Below are 8,260 nucleotides of genomic sequence, written 5' to 3' on the forward strand. Positions count from 1 at the left end.
TGGGGTATGGAACATGTGAATATTCATGCACATCAGTACCTCAAACGCCTTACTTGGGCCTGACAAAACCTCTGTGATCTGATCAACATCTGAAATTACACTGCAATTTACAAAGACAATGGCTGTACAGGCTTTATGCACATATGACCTAGGCAAAGTATGTTTCATTAAGGTGTTACATTAATGCATTTAAATGGCTGCCTGTCCCACAATGTTAAGCGTAGTGTCAGATGTTGCTTGATAATATGTAATGGGATATAATAATAAATCTTGAATTGTGTGCTGCTGCCTTTTCATATACAGTTTATGGCTGCTGCCCGTGTGTCCCCTACTTTAGGTCATGCCTACTGTGATGTCCCTTCTTCATCATGTCTCCTGCGTTTCCCAATTGTGTGTGCTACTTCTTTTATTATAATGACATAATTGTACAACACATACCGAATGCTTATTTGAGAAAATATATGGGATTTCATAAAGGCTGTAAAAAACACAATAGCTTTATGGGGAGCTTTTCATAGGCTGAGGTAATATAAGGGGACTAAACAGAAGGGGAACCACAAGTTGAATAAAGCTTTCCTATGGTGTTATATTTTTACAATTTTGCAATAATTGAGCAATGTATGAAAGATTGGGAAGTGATGTAAGGACTGAACAGTTCAACAAATGTTTCTGTAGCATCAACTACATCTTTGATAATCAGGGGGTGAAGGGATGTAAAACTTTAAAATGATTAAAAATACAGAAATTAAAAATAGTCTCTTTAGTCTCTGTGCTTCAGAAATCAGGAAAGTGCGCGATTATTCAAATATTTGAATGCTGTACACTCATTGGATGATTGATACTGCGTAGAGGCGACTTCGACCAATGACAATGTTTTACTTCGTTGGAGAAGATACGTCGTTTAGAAGCAAACAGTCCGGGTAACGTCCCGCAGGATATTGACATTCAGTGTTCACTGAAGGTAAAGCAATGATTTTGTTTTTCTTCATATGAAGTTTCCTCCCAAGATATCAAGTTCTCATAAGTTAAGCTAACACTTAAGGGCGGCAGCTTGGAAAACGTTACGTTTTATTTGTCCTTTTTAATTTATCAGACTCCGTCTGGAATTAACGTTAGCTAACGTAAGGCTGTGGCAGATTGTGACCTGCAGTGACAAAGACATATTTAAGTGACAGCTAAGTTAGTTAATGTGACTGTTAAGAATGCTAACGTTAGCTGTAGCACGTTTAGCCAGATAGCTTGATACTAATATTAATTAAAGAAACGTGAAACGCTCCACTGCTCCAAACGTTACTTAACGTTACTGTTAATGTTACGTTACCGGTGTTATGCCGCATACTAACGTTACCTAGTAAGAGACATAATGTTATCTCAATTTTAGCTAACGTTATCTCAGATGACTTAAGTCAATTATTCTTTATGAATAGAGAACAAGACTCATCACGAGTGAAAATAACGGTTTGGGACCCAGAAAAGAGACTCCGCTGAGGTCTGGACAGAGTGGACCATTTCGACAACTTCTCTGTTTGAAAAATAAGTCACTGAATTTCATATGTTAGACAGACTATAAAATGCTCAAGCAGTGTTTCCCCCATATGCATTCAGGAGCGGTACGCTACAAATGTTTTCACTCGCACACTGTGAGCACGGCAACACTCAACGCTTGGCTCCTTTCCTCTCCTCGATCTTCAAAGTACATCTACGTGACGTGTGCTGTTATAAGAGCAGCGTAACTCTGAATCATGAGGTGTTTGATTGTCCAAGCGGTAGAAAGTGACAGTGAACGCGAGCAGAGGAAAATATTCTGTCTGTAAATATGCTGTGTCAGTTACAGCGTGTCAGCATCTCAACACTAAGAAAAGTCTGTCTGTTTCCCACCTGCTGGAAAAGTGAAGCCTGTCTGTGCTAGCTAACATCTCCCCTCCCCGTCAGACTGCCAGCTGAGCAGGAAAGCTTCTACAGTAGGCTGTGTTTTATGGCTCTATGTAACTCAACATTAGCTCAATTTATAGAAAGTAACTGGAAGCTGTATTTTATTACTGCCTACTTTTCCAATGTTGAGAACATCAGTTACAAACTTAGACTAAAGTGGTGTAGCCTGCAGCTCTGTCCTGTACAGACTGATTCAATTATTTTTCAGTTTTCAGTCTGAAAAAGTGGTTGTTAGGAAAAGAAAGGACGGTGGTGACTGGAGGAGCTGAGGTTAGTAAAGCTAATTAGTGATGCAAACTAGTCCTTATAAGCTAAAGAGGAGATGTTTCTTTTTAGATGTTAATGTGCAAATAAAATGAAATAAAATAATACAATTAAATAAATTAAATTAAAATAAAATTAATGTCTACAGATAAATGTCAGAAGCTGTGAAATGAAGACACAAAAGGCAAACATGAACAATCCTATCTATAATGACTCTGAGGTCATATTATCAGGGTTTTAGGGGGTGAGGCCCAAAACATGCTGTGCCATAAATGTCTAATCACTGTGGAGAACATCATAACCAACCAAATTACTTACCCCAAATCCAATGGCTGTAGTTCCTCCAGTAGACTGATCTTTGGGAGTCTTTTCTCCCCTCCAACACCCCCCCCCCCCCCCCCCCAGAGGCCGACCGAGGTCCCCTCCGCCATGGCAATGGGTGATGTTATCCCGCCGTTAACACGTTCGGGACGCACCTGCCACCATCGAGTCCACGCCGTACTGCCTTCCCTGAGGGTCTGCAGTCAGGCGCTGTCCAGACTCACTCACCGTGGATCTTCGGCGGCTCTCTCCTGCCGTTCTGGGGCTTCAGGGGTCCACCAGAAGATCACACGAGACACCGACCACCAGCCCTGAGGGGCTGGTTCCGTTGGCAGACTTTGCAGAGGCTTGGTGGAGCCTGACGAACATTTCTCCGTGGGTCCTGCGCACTGCCATAGATGGGTATCGACTACAATTCAAAACCCGCCCTCCAAAATTCAACGGGGTGGTTTGGACTGTCGTCCGCCCGGAGCAAGGTCCAGTGTTGGGACAGGAATTTCTTACTCTGCTGAGGAAAGGGGCCGTGGAACGTGTCTCCCCCCCAGACAGAGACGCCGGGTTCTACAGCCGGTACTTCATAGTCCCCAAGAAGGACGGAGGGCTGCGCCCTATTTTGGATCTGCGGGTTCTAAACTGGTCTCTGAGGAGATTCAGGTTCAAGATGCTCACCATCCCCGCCATCGTGACGCACATCCAATCCGAGGATTGGTTTGTCACGACAGATCTAAAGGACACCTATTTCCACATCTCCATCCGTCCTTCTCAAAGGAAGTTCCTGAGGTTCGCCTTCGGGGGTGTGGCTTACCAGTATCGGGTTCTTCCATTCGGCCTGGCACTTTCCCCTTGCACATTCACCAAGTGTATGGATGCAGCACTGGCCCCGCTGAGGCTCCAGGGCATCCAGATTTTCACACGACGACTGGCTCATCCTAGCCCGGTCTCGAGAGTTGCCGTTTCGGCATCGAGATGTCGTTCTGGCTCATCTGCTGTGTTTAGGGCTCAACGCAAAGAAGAGTGTGCTGGCGCCCACCCAACGGATTACGTTCCTAGGGGTAGTATGGGATTCGACAACGATGCGGGCACAATCGTCTCCGGCACGTGTCGACACCATATTGGCTGCCGTGAAAGGGGTGAAGTTAGGCCACGCCATCACTGTAAAACACTTTCAACGAGTGTTGGGTCTCCTGGCGGCTGCGTCCAGCGTTATACCATCTGCACTGCTGCACATGAGAACCCTGCAGTGGTGGCTAAGGACCAAGGGTTTTACCCCAAGGGGCAATCCTTTCCGTCTGATTTGGGTTATGCGCAAGTGTCTTCGTTCCCTATCAGTTTGGAAGGAAACTTGGTTCCTGTCCCAGGGGCCCGTGCCGGGAGGGTCTTGTCGCCGGCTGGTCATTTCGACAGATGCCTCCCTCACGGGCTGGGGCGCGGTCATGGGCAGCCGCTTTGCAAGGGGATCCTGGCAGGTGCATCAGTCCGAGTGGTATATCTACTGTCTCGAGATGTTGGTGGTGTTCCAGGCTCTAAGGAGTTTCCTGCACGATTTCCAAGGCCACCACATCCTGGTTCGTTCCGACAACACAGCGGTGGTGGCCTATCTGAATAACCAGGGCGGTCTGCAGACCTGCTGTAGAGGCAGGGGCTGAGGCCCGGGGAATGGAGACTTCACCCCGAAGTGGTGGAGCTCTTGTGCGGAGAGTTCGCCCCCATAGACATGGATCTGTTTGCGTCTCAAGAGACTACGCACTGCCCTCTATGGTTTTCTCTCGTTCCTCCAGCCCCGTTGGGTCTGGACGCCATGGTACATTCGTGGCCAAGGCTACGTCTGTACGCTTTTCCCCCAGTCGTTCTGCTCTCGGGGGTTCTGGAGCGGGTCCGTCAGGACAATGTCGGCCTACTGCTCGTTGCCCCGTTCCCCGCAGGTGAAGGCAAACCGTGCACCTGATAGGCCAGGGAAATAGTCTGAACAATCCAGTTGCTAATAGTATGTTTGGATGCAGGGAGCCCAGCCCTGGGGGACCCAAAACACACTAGCAGCTGGTCATCCTTCCTCCAACGGGAGCACTTCAGAGTGTAAGTGCAGCCTTCGTGTCCTGTGTTTGGGTCCTCCAACCTGCTCAACCCTGCCTTCACCACAAATTGTGACAACCCTGGTATTTAAATGGTGAAAATATGTAGAAATATTGGAGAGTTGCTTGTAACTACTGTCAAATGATGTTTATATAAAGTAAACCCCCATACATTAATGGTAAAAGCTTGTAAATTTATTGATGTGTCTGTAATTACTGTCAAATAATGTTTATATAAAGCAATAACTGTTAAAATTATGTTTCTGTAACTTAATATCACATGATCTTTTTTGTACAGGATTAAACCAATATTTAACAGGAATTTAATGATGCCATAAAATAAAAGTTTAAATCTATTAATATACTGGTATTGGGCTTTAAATTAGGGTATCTGAAGGTAATTATACAATTTCTGTGTGCTTTACATAGAAAAGTCTTTACTTTGACAAGGAGTTCTTGTAGATGGATTGGATTATCTTAAATATACCAAATAATACTGTATTAAAACAGCAGTCTTTTTAATTATGTAATTTTAAGGTATTTATGCAATATTTTTAGGTATTTATACATTTATTTAACATTCAACAAAAAATTTTAATGTTTTTTCTTTTTGCAGCGTTTCAACTGTAAAAATACAGAAAATGTTTATGGTAAATATCTGTTTTCAAAAACACACTTTTTTTTCTGGAAAATAATGTAAGGTTTTTTACTGTAATTTGACGGTAAGTGGCTGGCAACTTTGCTGCCAGACTTTGTACCATAATTTTAGGTTTTTTTTTTTTTTTTTTTTTACAGTGTACCAAAAAAACCAACCTCAGAATTGAGAAGTGTCATGATTTTTATCTCCAAAAACTTTCACTTGCAGTGTCCTTTTGAATCCTCCCATATGGTAATACTGAATCAGTGTTTTGGCACAGTATTGTGGTCAGATGTTGAGCAACATAAACATCCAGGGAGAACGTAGCAGTTCCATATGTGCCTCCAACCCAGCTTTGGGATTCTCTCTGGAGACCAGAGTGACAAAACAAAGGACGCCAATCCTTAAAACAACAAACCACACTCTAGTCCATGTTTTGAAACCCCTGCTGCTCCTGGTTTTGCTGGGTTTGATTTATGATGATTATGAACCTTATGCCTATTTCCTTTTTTTTTTTATAGCAAGACTATTATTTAATTAGTAACTACTGATGGAAAGGACTGCGTTTTTGGAAATGGAACAATGCATCTTTTCATAATCTGCACATTTCATTTTCAAACACGATCATGATGTAATTATCGTGACTTGACATTGAGATTGCACAGAACCAGTATTTTTGTTTAGAGGTGCTGAAAGTAGAAATACTAAGTGTATTATTCAGTCACTGTTAAATGGCATGTAGCTGGTCTGGCAAATGCACACATTTTAAATGTTTAAAACGGCCACCTGCCAATTTGCACAACAGTCTTTTCTCTTGGCTTTTTGTATAGTGAAATCAATCCATAAAATTAAAACAAATTCGACCTAGATATACCAGGCCTGTCTCTTTTCTTGTAAAGTGCACGTGGTCTTTATAATATGTGTAGTTAGTCAGCAGGTCTGGCTTGTATCTTGGATAACCTTATCTCACCACTTCCCGTGATGCAGCATTAGGGGTCAGAGGCTGAGGATTCCTGAACAACAGCAGAATAGTTTAGTTTACATTAGGTTTGCCAGAATGAATGACACATCTAGATTTAATTCAGCCCCAGACCCATATCTGATTTTAGCTCTGATGTATAAGAGTCTGGGAATTGTGAGACCAACCTCATAATGTACAAGCAACCTCACCTCGTCAGCTGACAAGCTGGCCTGGGTTATCCCTCATTTAGGTGCTTCACCAGTTACACTCTTATCAGACTATTTCCTGTGACTCAGTTTTAGGTGGCAAGATTTTAAGATGATTCACTTCTTGCCAAAACACAACGATCCAACCACCATGGGAGAGCCTTCTAAAACTAGAGTCTACGATGGGACTGATATGAGAACTGCAAAGATCGCCCCCCAAAACTTTAGAGACTAGTTTTGCTCCTGCTTGTCATTGAAAAACAGTAATTGCCTTCCATTCAATTGAACACACGGATGAGACGTTATGTCAAAAATCCCAAACTGCTGATAAAAACCAACATTTTGAGAGAAAATGTATCTATCTGACCAAACTGCTGTTTCTGTTACAAAGAACAATTTAACAATCACATACTGGAGAAATCATCTACTGTGAGTTGAAATGTTTCACCGCATTTCTGGCCACACCTCGGTGATGTCACAGCAGGTGTTTTTCCTTCAACAGCTGATGGGAAACACCTGTAGCTCAACACTGAGCTAGGTGTGGTCAGATGTCAACATTTCTGACCTTTTAAAATGGACATTGTGACAGACTCATACCTACATGAGAGAGTCTAACTATACAATTGCCTGTCACTGGTAAATGTTTTATTTACCAGGCAGTGTGAACCCTAAACCTGCCAAAATGTGAGATGGATAAACTGCAGATCCTTCCACTGTAAATTAAACTGTGATCTTCTAAGTAAAAATACCAGTTTTCTGTGAACCATGTTAATCTACTGCACTCTGTATACAAACCACACAAAGACAAATTACCCTTCATTTTTTGGCAGCTAGTCACCATCACAGAAAGGCTACAATCTGCCATACATTCAGCTTGTTGACACAATGGGGCATTGTATTTGCACTTGGGGATGTTGCCAAATCTGTATCTAGAAAAGAAAAAGATTGGCAGAGAGGGAGAGAGGAAAGAGACAGCCACAACTACAGTCTCCTCTTTGGTGCTTTTTAATATAGTCTTTCATTGAACTCACTGACTGACTCAGATTGGACAGAGATTCCGAGGCTGTAGGTCAGTCAAACACGATAGCTTTCATGCAACACTTTTGACTCACTGGTGTCTCAGATGTGAATAATCTACCCCTTCTAGTCATAAATCACACAACCACAGCAATCTGTTCTTCTGACCCTTTGTTAGATTAGAGAAAGCTAACCAGACCTATTCAATATTCTATAGGACAGGACAGTGCAAAGGTGGGGGTCTAGAAATTCCCATTATTACACCACCAGGGGAACTTAGTTGCACCATTCCGCAGATTTTTGCCCTGATAGAGCCAGGCGGCGTTTGTTGGAAGAGCGTAGTGGCTGAGAAGGAACGTAAACTTGTATTATGGAGTTTAGGTAGATAGGTGAAGATCCAGTAGTCACTCTGTATGCAAGCATTAGTGACTTGAATCGGATTCTGGAGGCCATGGGTAGCCAGTGGAGGTCACACAGTAATGGAGTGACATGAGTCCTTTTGGGCTGATCAAAAACCAGACGTGCTGCTGCGTTCTGAATCATTTGTAGGGGTTTCACTGCACAAGCTGGAAGACCTGCTAGGAGGGCTTTGCAGTAGTCAAGGCGAGAGATAACCATGGCCTGTACCAGAAGCTGGGTGGCATACTGACTGAGGTAGGGCCCGATTTTTCTGATGTTGTATAGAGCAAAGTGGCAGGAGACAATAGCAACATGGTCTGAAAACGACAGCTGGTCATGAATCATGACACCCAAGTTTCTCACCACCCTGGTTGGAGTGATGGTTGAGGCGTCAATTTATAATTTGATGTTATGGTAGATAGATACTTGGCTGGAATGACCAAGAGTTCCGTCT

Source organism: Micropterus salmoides, unplaced genomic scaffold, assembly GCF_014851395.1.
Source record: "Micropterus salmoides isolate LMB-PRFRI ecotype aquatic unplaced genomic scaffold, ASM1485139v1 Ms_hic_scaffold_11, whole genome shotgun sequence".
Taxonomy (NCBI): Eukaryota; Metazoa; Chordata; class Actinopteri; order Centrarchiformes; family Centrarchidae; genus Micropterus; species Micropterus salmoides.